Source organism: Lactuca sativa, chromosome 5 (assembly GCF_002870075.4).
Source record: "Lactuca sativa cultivar Salinas chromosome 5, Lsat_Salinas_v11, whole genome shotgun sequence".
Classification (NCBI taxonomy): domain Eukaryota; kingdom Viridiplantae; phylum Streptophyta; class Magnoliopsida; order Asterales; family Asteraceae; genus Lactuca; species Lactuca sativa.
Genome location: NC_056627.2, coordinates 191,669,939 through 191,683,116, shown reverse-complemented (window position 1 = coordinate 191,683,116; position 13,178 = coordinate 191,669,939). Strand labels below are relative to the sequence as shown.

Below are 13,178 nucleotides of genomic sequence, written 5' to 3'. Positions count from 1 at the left end.
CAATACTCTAAGTCCACATCCAAACAAGGAAAAGGAAATAAAACGAGTTGTTAGTCCTAAGCCCTTTAAACATTTTTTATATAACTATATCTACATAGACATGCTTTTGAAAATATTTATAAGTTTAGAAAAGGAGGTTTGTGAAATATGAAAAGAGTTTAGCATTTGGAAAGTATTAATGACTTGGTGTTAGTTTATAAAGTGATTTGAAGTAGTTTGTTTGATGATACATTTGAAATATAAGAAATTCTTTACTTTGTAGTTATAAATCACTTGTGATTGATTATATAACTAACATGTTTTCTACTTGTATTCCCCTCCATAAAAGCATTTAAAATCATTTAAAAGGTAAGTTAAGGGGTATGAACTCACCTGCAATGAGTTTTTTCGGATGAAAGACTGATATAGGATGCTAAGTGTGCCAAGTGATATCCCAAGAACAAACAAAGCCTATTAAGCATATAATAACACATATATGTATATAATTAGTGTATGTAACATCTAATCATGTAATGGAACAACCTCAGGGACTAGGAAACACTTGACAGGAAGTGTCACAATCACATATGATTGTATAAAGGTAGTTTACAGCCACACCTTAGGAGTTTACGGCCATAGGGTGGGTTTACGGCCATGAGTACTTGAGTTTAAGAGGTGTTTACGGACATAAATAGCATCTACCAATGGTTCAAAGTCCTATGCTTGGTCTTAAGGAGTGTTCGTGGCCAAAACAAGGGTTTACAGCCATAACAAAGAGTTTACGGCCGTAAACTCTTGGAGTTATGTAGTTAGATGATGTTTAGATGTCTTAAATCAAGTGCTTCTTATGTGTAACTAGATGATAGAGGAAAACCTCACACTTTGGATGACTTTATGGAGTTTACAGCCACCAAGAATAAGGAGGTTTTCTTGGTGTTCTTGGTGTTCTTGGAGATCTAACTCAGAAAGAGATGATTTAATGGATGAAACCATAGAGTTTTACTAGATCAAGAAGGATATTATGAAAGAAATGGAAGAATCACTTACATTTTTGAAGATCAAGATGAAGCTCCTTATGATACTTGAGAGAGAATGTGTGTTTCTTGAGTTGGAAATGTGAATAATGAAGAAAAGTGAAGGAATATGAGACTTATGGGCATGAGTTTACGACCACCTTGAGTGTACGGCCGTAAACTCATGTGTTGTGGTCGTAAACTCCTCATGATGGAGTTTAAAGCTTGCTTGATGGTTTTGAACCTCATCAGATACTTCCTAACACTTATTCCTTCGATCTACTAGGCTTAGAACACTCAACAGACCCTAAATAGTGCAAAAAGATAGCAGAAACGAGTCTGAATTTGATTGAGTTGAATGGTTGTACAAGATAGAAATTTCGGGTTGTCACACCAAGTAACTCATTGAGTCCATGCAACATTCAGAATGTCAGGAAAACCTTAACCAACTCATCGAGTCACCTTGCTAACTCGCCAAGTTCATACAGAATCCAGAAGCGGGAAAGCTTCATCCAACTCGTCGAGTTGACTATGCAACTTGTCGAGTTACTTAAGTCCTTTCCTCATTTAGACATTTCTAAGTGAAACCATGGCTCTAAACTATAGATCTAAACTCCTAGGGTGTAGTTATCACGTAAAATTGCTAACTTTACGTGCATGAAAGGCTTCAAAAAGCCAAAACACTCCCTTTAGAAGAGGTTTAGGGTAAGGTGAAGGGCCAAAGCTTCATAAAGCTTGAGGATTTATGTCAAAGAGGCCTAGAGGAGTCTAGATCTAAATCCATGTCCTTGTGACCAGCTCAAACTTAAGAATGACCCCCATTTTGCACCAAAATGCCCATAAAATTGTATAAGAAGAGATCTAAGGAACGGAAAGCCAAGGTAAATACTTTTTACCTCTGTAGTGACATAAGAACATGGTTTGGCATGCGGAATTAAATTTTTCACAATGAACATGGTGATTTGGGTGCTAAAAGATATATTCGATCATAGTAAATGAGTACAAAAAGGGATCTAGTTTAGAACTTCATAAATATCTCACTCACTAATCACTATGAACTACATCTCTCAAGCACACCTCTACAAGTGGTATGCACCTACCTTATATAGAGGTGTTTACATGTCTCTCTCTCACTCTCTAACTCTCATTAGTCATAAGGATAATGCACCACATGCAAGTGGGTTTACAAAAGTCAAACCATTTACAAAGTCATACATGGAGACCTTTGTACCCCAACATTCTCCCCCTCAAAGTTAGGAATGGATGACCCACTTCAAATCTTTAAAAACCGAGCAACTACGCAGTTCGAGCCTCAAAGGTGACACAAGTCGAAACGAACTTCAATCTTCAATTCTTCCATGATTCTTCAATTTGAGCTCTAGGATGTGAGACCATACAAACCGAGCATCAATGAATGATCACGAGCTTCTCAAACTCCAAATCGATCACCCTAAAGTTGAGCATAAAAACACACCCTACAAATCTTCAATAATTCCAAACCCATTTCGAAAATAAATCATTTCCGAACTTCCAATTGCATCATTTCGTAAGTTTCAAAACTTCAAGATCACTTCGGTCTTAAATCCGTGTAATATGAAAAATTCAAGTTCGAATTTCCATATAAATTTCTCCCCCTTTTTATAATCAAAATTTGATTATAAAACCTTCAAGGAAAGAGAATGTGCTCTATTTAGAATTTTTCGTGTCAAAACTCCCCCTTAACATGTGGCATAATCTTTGTGCTTCAATCCGAAAAAACCAAAAAATATTCAATTTTTTAACTTCATTCACGGATCGCCTTTGACAAAATTTCTCAAAAATGGGTTGAAATTGTCAATTTCAAAATTCTGCAGTGACCTGGTGCACCCAAAACAGCAAAATATGCAAAACTCTCCCCCTTTTCCAAATTTTGGTAAAAAAACATCAATTTGCACAAACTGCAGGGGCCTAAAATGCATTTTCTTCAATTTTCAGCAAAAACATTCTTTTTTCGAATTTGGGTACGAACAACCAAACATTCGAAACCTCAGGGACTATTTTCGACAAATGTGCCCTTCTGTCTTCAAACATATGAAGAATACCCCCAATCATACGACGCTTCAAACAATTTTCAAAGTTGGGTGAAAAGTGTCAAACATTCAAAACTTCAGTTAATTTTCGAAGTACCAAATATTCGAAGGTTCAGGGACTGAATTCGAAAATTTTCCATTTGACTTCAAGTCATACGAAAATTTTATCATACGAAGGGTATTTAAAACTTGTCAAATTGTCGAAACCAGAAGGACCATATCCGAAAATTTCCTTTTCCTTCTTCCCTACGTACACAATCACCGTTTTCCTTCGTACAAATCCCAAACATGATTGAATGAAACTGTATACCATCTTTAACAAATTCGAAGACTAACGAAGCCTCACTTATGAACAGTAACCACTTTGTTTGATTCACAAGCACAAAAAAAATTCCTTCGTTTCTTAATCATGTAAAGCCCTGGACATCAAAACAACTAACTGCAACCCATCGATCATATAACCAAGGCTTCGAAGCATTTACTTCTTGATATAATAGATCGACATTCAATTCTTCGAATCTTAACCTTTGTCTCATGTCGACTCCAAAATCACTGAAATCAAATCCCAATTTCTTCATTATCATTCAAGCACAATATATCAACATCTTCTATCAAAACCCACTTCGTACAAATACCCAGTTCCACAATCCATAGTCATTCACCTTTGAAATCACAAATCAAAGTTCGTCTTCTGTTTGTAATTGATCTCCGATATTAAGCTTCATTAATTGATACTCGAATATTGGCCATTAATTTCAGTTTATCACAAATCGATCTATTTCTTTCTAACGAAAATTTGATTTCGTTAAGTTGATTCACATAATTGAGTTATAATAGTGTTCGAATCCTTTCACCATTACCAAGCCTTCCAACTTTCAACTTCAATAAAAAATGAAATCAAAATAATTTATGTTTGTTCTTAAACACTCTTTGAATTTCGAAAGTCAAACATTCAAAATCGATAAATATGAAAGCCATAATATTCAAAACAATTTCAGATCAAATCCAATACTTCTTGTTCTTCAACTGTTCTTCATTGATTTCAAGTGATCTTGGTTAATTTCATTCAAATCAAAAACTCAAATTTTCGATTTTTCAATTTTGACTTGATCATAATAGATTTCAGTGATTTAACATAGTATATTGAATCGATTCACAAGAACTGATTAGCAAGTACTTCAAATCGATTAACAGGAACGTGAAGTTGAAAATAAAACGTTAAGAACGAGACAAGAATGTCCGATGATATAACTGGGTAAAGTAAGAAACGAAGATGAATGATAAACATCAGCGAATTTGGATCAAACATATTCAATGAATTTTGGGCTCAAACAGATACATGAATCGTAATTGAATATTAATTTTGGGCTCAAACAAATGAATCACCAATATGGCCTTCGAAATCAATTGTACAAGAACCAAATTTGTACATTGGGCTTTAACAAAATATATGAACAATAATAATTGGATGAATACTATGGAGACTTAATTTTAAGCTTTGAAACATTTAACAAATCAAATAACAAACAATTGACATTTGAGAATCAAATCAAACAAACGAATATGAGATTGGATTGGGCTTGATCAACAAAAAAAATTTATTTGATCATAACAAGTGGGTTTTTCAAGAAAAATTTGATCCAACGAGTCAAGCGATCATGAATCAAAAACACAACGCACGATTTCAATGAAATTAAGATAGATCATAGAGAGACTCACCAAAAATTGCTTCAATGGTGACAAAAGTTGCTAAACCGAGAATCCTTCTTCAAAAATCACTTTGATCTTGAAGACCCGCTCTGATACCAATTGTAGCGACATAAGAACATGGTTGGGCATGCAGAATTAAATTTTTCACAATGAACATGGTGATTTGGGTGCTAAAAGATATATTTGATCATAGTAAATGAGTACAAAAAGGGATCTAGTCCAGAACTTCATAAATATCCCACTCACTAATCACTATGAACTACATCTCTTAAGCACAACTCTACAAGTGGTATGAACCCACCTTATATAGAGGTGTTTATATGTCTCTCTCTCACTCTCTAACTCTCATTAGTCATAAGGTTAATGCACCACATGCAAGTGGGTTTCCATTTACAAAGTCATACATGGAGAACTTTGTACCCCAACAACCTCCAAATGAATGCCAACACGATGTAGATGCTGGATCTATAAGCTTCTTCCCATTCCAAGTCTCCAAATCTTCAAGCCTTTTTCAAGAAATGCACCAAACACACACTTTTAGCCCCACACACACACACACACACACACTCAAATAGGCTTTAGTTCATTTAGGGTTTGCTCTATTGACGTGAAAGTGGCAAGGGTGGCTGGGGGAAAGGACTTAAGGTCCTTTAAATCCAGTGCAAACCCTAAAAATTAGGGTTTTTTTCATAATCAGCTCCAACTCGTCGAGTTGGGTCCTCAAACTCGTCAGGTAGGTTCTCCAAATACGCGATCCCTTATTGTTTATACATGACGAGTTGGGACCTCCAACTCGTCGAATAGACTTCCAAAAATGCACACATCCCTAAATTTCATTCCTAGAAATTAGGATGTTACATTGTTTGAACTTTTAAGATATATATCTATTAGTCTTGATGGGTTCGAACACACATACACATATATTTTCCGATTAAGGTGTATAAGCTTAAGAAGTCTAGTTAGAGACTTATAGAAGCATCACATAACAAAATTTTGTACTTTAATAAGAAAATCAAGAGTATTGCTTTCTAGAAGTCCAGTTGATTTTTTGGTACATGTCAAAGCTAGTGGGAGCGTAATTGTTTTGCTAGTATTGCATGTTGACAATATTGTTTGTAGGGAACAAAGTTTTCAATTTGCAAATTTCAATGTTTGGGAATTGTTTTCCTAGGGTAGACTTAAAGGAAAGGGAACTTATACTTCATTTCCAATCTAAAGGTTTAGATCATAAAGTATCATAGGACTTAGTCAAAGACATATATGAATATCATGTAGAAATGTTTTAAGATAAGACATTCGATATATAGAAATATTATAGCAAGAGATTAAACATATATCAAATCCTATGCGAGAGATAATGAATCGAATCTCATATGATTTGAATATAGGATCGATTACATATGCTATAATATTCACTTATTCTAATTTTTCAAATGGTTTGAGAATTGTGAGAAAAGGACTAGAACTTTAATTGATTAGAGTTATTAAACAAATTGTCAAGAACATTTTAAGGTTTAGTAAAGACCGGTTGCTTATGGATAGTTAGAAGTATCATATTATTTAGGATGGACCATAGTGACACGTTTCTGGATTGAGATGATTCTTGGTCAAAATTGATGGTCGTATAGAAATATAGAAATGTTTCCATAATGGAAGAAGCATGTAAAATCTACATGTGAGCTGGAAACTTTAATGCAAGAGAAGTATTCATGGAGTGTACCTTGAAATTGAGACTTCATTTTCATGAAATTGTTTGTAGTAACAAATTTCTTGTGGAATAATCTATAATATCGAAGACTCAGTCTTTGACACATTGGAATCTAGATACTGCAAGGGATCAATGCATGTAAAGTTGAAATTCCATCACATATTGGATAGTGATAAGAATTTGCAATTATGAAATGAGCATCATTGGAATAATGTCCAGTAGATCTGTTCACAAAGGAATGACCTTAGAGAGGCATAGTATGGATGTTAATAATATAGTATGAATGATGTTTAATTCAAGTGGTTAGTTGATTACTCGATACATTATACAATGAATAAAGTCGTAATTCTTATGGTGATTAAATAATAGAGATTATTTACATTCAACAGATTTGAGACCATACTTAATTAATTTTCAACAGATTTGAGACCATACTTAATTAATTTATTGTTATGTTTTACTTTACATGTTTTACTTCCTGAATGATTTGATTATTCGAAATTCCACAGTCGCTCATACTTTTGAAAGTAAGTAGTAAATTATGACTATGATGAATCGAATGGTAAATTGTTTATAGGGATTAGACATTGCAATAATATTGTTAAAATCTTCATGAGTACTTATAAAAATATAGATTTTAAGTATTGGATAAACCCACGCTCTACGAATTACTTCATGGATTCTATCACGAGTAATTGTGAGACGATAATATCTTGTATTATTAATACGATGATATATGAGTTGTATTTTACAATCATTTGTGCATTGGTATTGCAAAAATGCATCAGTAACGTGATGTCATAAAATGTAGTGACATGCATAATTTGGTGAGTAAAAGATACAAGCATATAACTTAGTTTATTTGTTTCTTTTTCTTAACAGGAAAAGCGATAGCTTTGAGCCCCTCATGCATTTGTTGTCGACATCTTAAGTGCTTGGCCAAGCCAAGACTGAATTGATGTAATCAATTAGTAGTGTGAATTCAGTCTTCATAAATTAGGAAATTGAGAAACATAATCTTGGACTATGAAATTGATTATGATAAATGTCTCATTTCCATTCGATATCTTGAACTGGGAAGGAATATTTGATCACTTATATTAGGGACAATGTTTGATTGGATTAAAGTCTAGCAGTGGCTTTAGAAAGCACTCATTGCTGTTTGGTTATACTTTCAATTGTAGTTATCAATCAATCCAAGTGAGAGACTGTTCAATTAAGGTGTCTAAGCTCATAACTAAATTGGTATAAACTTGAAAATAGAAACAAAGTCCTTTTAGGGGAACCCTCATAACCAAAAATATCTACAAATGATATTAGGAGAGAGAGAGAGAAATGGTTTGCTAATATATTATGTGATTAATATATTAATTGAAAATAAATAATTGATCTGCTAATTTGTAAATTGATTAATAAATCAACATGAGATCAGTAGTGAAATAATTGATTGTTTAATTTATATAGTTAATAATTTAATAAGAAATCAATTAGAATTAATTATTTATTAATCAAAATTAATCTGGAATAAATTTGGGATTAATTGGAAATAATTAAAATTGCAAAAGGTGGATTGGAATTTTTCAATAGCTAAACAAAAGAAACAATTTTAGAACCCTCCATGGCATAGACGGTTTTGGAAGGGATTTAAGGTTTTTTGAAGCCTCCTAGATGCAGATAAGGAAATGATTTGAATTAGGTTTAAATCTATTGTTTAACTCATTCAAATCTAGCTTTGCCTGCAAGTTACCTAAACTATAAATAGGACCCCTTGGCTCATTATTTTCGTTCATGACATTCCTAAAAAGTAGAGGAATGAAATTTCTGTCTCCTCCCTGTCTTTACTCATCATTCTAAGGTTTATAGGGTTTTGGGTACAAACCATTAGAGGCACTAAACTTTTGGTGCTTGCTTGCCAAGGTTTTCAAGAAGGATATTGGTGTGATTATTTACTACAATAATCAATAGGTATGTTACCGTAATCCTATGTATATTTTGTTTATAGTAGGTTAAGATTAGGGTTATTGATGTTTATAGTTCATTGCTATTAATAGAAAAGACATAGATCCAAATAGGTTGCATGTGAACTTAAGTGTTAAGTTATTTTCCGCCTCAAGAAAATATTTGTAACCTATAAAACTCATCAGCTTTCGCAAGACAACTCGAACCTAGCCAAGGGTTCTTCCCCTTAGACCCTGCAAGGGGCTACCACCCCTTAAACCCTGCTTCAAGGGGCACTGCTATAACGTCTGGTTTCTTTTAAATAGATCAACTAACACTTAATGAAATCAAATATGGGGGTGTTTGGAGAAAACCATATGCCACAAAGTGGCGTAGTGACGCCAACAACATAACAAGGTTAATATGAACATGTTGATTTGGTGGGCTCCATGATGTAGCAACCGTTGCAGCCCAAACCCATAATTTTTAGGGTTCTCTTATATATAAACACCTTAACTCCCATTTTAGGTCATATTCTTCATCCTTCATCTCCACACCTTGAAACCCTAGCCTCATTTCCATGAGTTTGAGCTTGGTCGCTTTATCTTGAAGTAGTTACCTTGATTTAGTGGAGCTTGTGAAGGAAATAAGTCCATCTTAGTGCAAGAAGAAAAACAGAAATCCTATATCCATCATATTCTTTAAGTTTTTGAATTATTATGTGTATAAAGCTTCAACCTTTACTTCTAGTTTGTTAAGTCTAGCTTTTTCTCCAGTTTATGATTTTGGTCCCTTCTTGGTGGTGTGCTTAGACTTAATATGAATCTAGCCCCTTTTTAAGCATTAATGTTTATTTTATGGACCTTTTCTTGTTGTAAAGTTAGAAGCTTGGTCTTGTCCTTATATCCAAGCATGCTTTATGAAGAATTTATGACATTTTGGACTTAGGATTTAAGATCTTGCTTGGGGATGAGGTATTAATGGATAAAGTTTGAAACTTTATCCATTAAGTCAATAAAAGGAAGTAGATATGGGAGTATGAACATTGATCGGTAGGGATTAAGTCCTAAATGAGAAGAAATGACATTCTGCCAGCGACAATGATTATTTGATACTTTGATTCAACAGATTATTTGATACTCTAATTCTATGGATTTGATTTGAAAACGATGGTTGATTATTTTTGGTTCTATGAGTTTTTTTTTAATAAAATGCAAATTATTATCATGGATTTTGCGATGTTACAAGTTGGTTTCAGAACCCTAGTTTGAGAGAATGGGATGAACACTTATGTGATTCCAACTCAAACTAAGGATCGACAAAATTTTTTTATAAATAATTTTTAAATAACTAAAGGAGAAGATGTGATGCGTACAATCAGTCAGAGCTCAAGAAAATTTATTAACCAAGATACCCACACTTGTTTTATATGTATTGGTGATATGTTAGAAATGCATGCTAGATGTTAGAATAAGGATCTACTCATGGTTGCATGCTAGAATGCCTACTAAGAGAGATGACTATTAGCGGAGATGCCTATTAGGGAAGATGGTTATTGATGCCTTGTTTCCTGTAGAGTTCTATTATTCGAATACTACTTGATTTGTGTTTTGTAGGGCTTATATAGACACGTGTTAACTATTACATGAATATGTTAAGTTACACATTACAAAGGTTAAATGGTTTTAGAATAACTGATTCGTCCCCATTGCACAACTCTTCTGATTCCAACCATTGTAAGGAAGGATCTTTTGGTTAAAATATTATTTAAGTTTTGTTGCATGTATTTGCATTCATGAAGTAGTTAGATGACATTAGTAGGAGTATTTTTGTAGCTTATGACAGGGTGAGGTGGGAATCCTAAGAGAGCAAAAGAAGTGCTTTAGTGCAGGTAGTATGTTGATTAGCGGGTATTGGGAGTATTATTATCATTAGTTGACTTAGTGGACTCAGGATGATTCTTGAGGAAAGTATAGATAGGCGTGGTAGGAAGTATTGGGCCCGTACTATTGAAATCACAGGATGTGTACTTAAATCAAGGAAAATCGTCATTGGGAATCTAAGAAGATGGTAGAGGATTGATGTGCGGGTTCATGATTAGTGGGTAACTGTGATGGATTAATAATGACACTTTGGTTATGATATGGTAGTTAGTCTTGTTTAATAGGATGCCGATGTCTGGACTGGAGGTAGAGTCCTCCGAGATTGATGCAAAAAAGGTAAGAGTACATGATTGAATTACTAATGAGATTTCACAAATTTTATTGGAAGAGTTTTGAGGTATCATTGGTCGAATCATGGACAGACTGATTGTCAGGTTCGAGGAAGGAACTGCAGTCATTAGAAATGTGGAGGAGATTGCTAAGGTTAACTAGGGGAAGAGATCTTGATGTGTAATATGTGCATATTTAATGATATATTTCATGCATTATTTTAATACTTTTAGCTATATTTATGATTATTATAGAACCAAAGGTACTTGATTTGTTTAAATATGTTTTGTAGCAACGAAGACATGCTAGGGATCAAAACAAAGCTATTGCGGTGATGGAAGCAGAAAAATGGATAAAAATCAAAGAAGACTTAAAACTGGAAGACCACGTCACGGTTGTATCAACACGACGTGGTGATTGGAGAAATCCTAAATGAATAATAACTTGATTACATGTTTTTATTGAAGACCACGTCGTGGTGGCGGTCAACCTCGATATGGTGGGATAGATTTGGGAGTTATAAATATTACGATTATTCTCTCAAACCTAACGAATGATTGGTGTTCTATTTGACTTTTGGAGACCATAGAAGTGCTGGAACACACCAGAAGCTTAGATTTCGATTAAGGTTTAGCGTTTGAAGAGATCTGAGGCAATATTACTTCTTAATATTTATTTACTCTGTTATGATTTTCATGGTGAACTTAGTTTTTAAGAGTTTGTTTCCAGATATCATGGGCTAATAACTCTAACTTCTGTTTAGAGTAGATGATCATTATGACTATATGTTGATTTATTGGATTTTTAGATTGTTGCTAGTTTCTTATTTGTTACGATAGTTTGTTAAAGATCCTTTTTGTGTTAATGATAACTATTTCTTCTATTTATTTCTGAGTTTTTCTTAATTGGATGATCTTTCTTATTCGGTAAACTTGAATCTTATTAATTTGTGACCATAAAATTTGTAAGACTAGTGTGTTGATCATAAACCTAGGGTTAAATAATAGAATAGGTAAATTAACGTGGAAGCTAATATGTGATGATCATTCATATATTGAATTGATGTTATTATCCAATAACGTCAATCATAGTTTAAGTCTAGCATAACTCGAATTGAATACCAGTAATCTTATTTGTTTATTCACCTGATCAATGCATGAATGGATTAGTTTTACTAAAGGATTATTATTTTGATCATAAAGTTTAGTTAATTTTGGAATTGGTAAGCAACAGTGAATTTAATCCATTGCACTTATCCAGGAAATCAACCATAGGATTGTTATGAATCGAATCTAAACGGATGTCTCTTTAATATCCCATTTTAATCCTTAATTTGAATTGCTGTTGTTAGTTTAATTGCTTTTGGTAACTAAGTTTCTAGACTTGCAAAACTAGAAAAACCATTTACTTAATTAATTGTTTGAATTAGTTAACATTTAGTAGTATTTAGCTGATATTTCCATTCCTCGTGTTTGATACCCTACTTACCTGAACTATCCTGCTATTCGATCAGATGCACTCCATACCATCTATTAGTTAGTCTAGATTAGTTGATTTATTACTTAGTACAAAAAATAAATATCAAATTTTTGGTGTCGATGTCATGGAACAGTTCAAATTTTAGTTAATTATTATCTACTATTAGTTTTCGATTCTTTGTGTGAGATTTATTTCACATAAAGTTTAAAAATTTCTTTTTTTAATTTTTGTTTTTATTGTGTAACCACGACGTGGCGGGTTCTCACCACGACGTGGTTAATGTCCTGATAGTTTTCGTTGATTAGTTTTTGTTTATTAGTTTTTGTTCCTTTTTTATGCCTTGGTTTTATTTTTATTACAGTTATTTTTCAAGATGACGAATATCACGCAAATGAAGATGGGCACATACAAGAAGAAAGCGTGTAATGATCTAGGATTAGGACTTGCTCCACTAGAAGTTCCAGTTGAAACAAAATTTGAGCTCAAAGGCCTTATTTTAGGGATGCTCAAGGACATTCATTTTTCGGAAAAGATTATGAAGATGCATTTAATCACATCGAAGATGTCAAGGTCATTGCCAATTACTTGAATGTTCCAAATGTCCCGTGAGAAGTAGTTTTTCTTAGAATGCTTCCAGTAACCTTCATGGGAGATGCAAAAAAATTTGGTTAAAATCCCTTGCACCTAGAGTAATTACTACTTGGATGAATCTATGCAAAGCTTTCATTGACAAAATTCAGTTCACCATCAAAAATATCCAAGATCAAGAAGAGGATAGCAAATTTCTAACAATACGATGATGAGTCCTTGTTTGAATCACGGGAGAGGTATAAAGGCATGCTTAGGAATTACCCCCAATATGATCTAAATGTGCAACAAGAAGCGGCTATTTTATACGATGGGGTGAATGTTACAACAAGAAAACACCTTGACTTTCAAGGACCAATGAAAAATAAAGAACCGGGTACTATTAAGGAGTTGATCAATGAATTTTCAAAACATTCACGCGAATATCATACACCACGAGAAGACGTTACAAGATTAAGAGGAAATTTAGATAGAGGAAATG

The 13,178-nt window shown here is 33.5% G+C and overlaps 1 non-coding gene across 1 annotated transcript; it reads right to left on the bottom strand.

The window, feature by feature from the left end:
- Positions 1-12,868: 12,868 nt before the first annotated feature.
- Positions 12,869-12,975, bottom strand: LOC111900466 (small nucleolar RNA R71). The gene has a single exon (XR_002853225.1). It is a non-coding gene; the product is annotated as a small nucleolar RNA R71 (small nucleolar RNA).
- Positions 12,976-13,178: the final 203 nt, after the last annotated feature.